A 777-nucleotide genomic window follows, 5' to 3' on the forward strand; every position below is an offset into this window, starting at 1 on the left:
GTCTTTGCTGAATGCTCATGGAGCATAGCTCACACAAATCACCATTACGGGCCAGCACACTGCTCACCATTTCAGCTACGTTTACAAGAGTAACACAAAAATGTGTCGATCTGATTAACGGTTTCTACAGCAAGATAGTCTATCGCCTTTGGGCGACCAGAGTGGAAGGCAGGCGGTGGGTCGTAACCATTCCCGCATCTCCTGGCAGCTGCAAGTTTTTCCACTGTTTGTCACTGCACAACGGCTTCGGATGCTTGATGAGGTACTTTTAACTTCCTGGCAGATTAAAACTGTATGCCCGACCGAGACTCGAACTCGGGACCTTTGCCTTTCGCGGGCAAGTGCTCTACCAACTGAGCTACCGAAGCACGACTCACGCCCAGTACTCACAGCTTTACTTCTGCCAGTATCCGTCTCCTACCTTCCAAACTTTACAGAAGCTCTTCTGGGAACCTTGCACAACTAGCACTCCTGAAAGAAAGGATACTGTGGAGACATGGCTTAGCCACAGCCTGGGGGATGTTTCCAGAATGAGATTTTCACTCTGCAGCGGAGTGTGCGCTGATATGAAACTTCCTGGCAGATTAAAACTGTGTGCCCGACCGAGACTCGAACTAGGGACCTTTGCCTTTCGCGGGCAAGTGCTCTACCAACTGAGCTACCGAAGCACGACTCTCGCCCAGAACTCACAGCTTTACTTCTGCCAGTATCCGTCTCCTACCTTCCAAACTTTACAGAAGCTCTTCTGCGAACCTTGCACAACTAACACTCCTGAAA

At 50.1% G+C, this 777-nt stretch overlaps 1 non-coding gene across 1 annotated transcript; it reads right to left on the reverse strand.

The window, feature by feature from the left end:
- Positions 1-294: 294 nt before the first annotated feature.
- On the reverse strand, positions 295-369 carry Trnas-cga (transfer RNA serine (anticodon CGA)). Its single transcript has one exon. It is a non-coding gene; the product is annotated as a tRNA-Ser (tRNA).
- Between the last annotated feature and the right edge of the window lie 408 nt (positions 370-777).

Source organism: Schistocerca gregaria, chromosome 4 (assembly GCF_023897955.1).
Source record: "Schistocerca gregaria isolate iqSchGreg1 chromosome 4, iqSchGreg1.2, whole genome shotgun sequence".
Classification (NCBI taxonomy): Eukaryota; Metazoa; Arthropoda; class Insecta; order Orthoptera; family Acrididae; genus Schistocerca; species Schistocerca gregaria.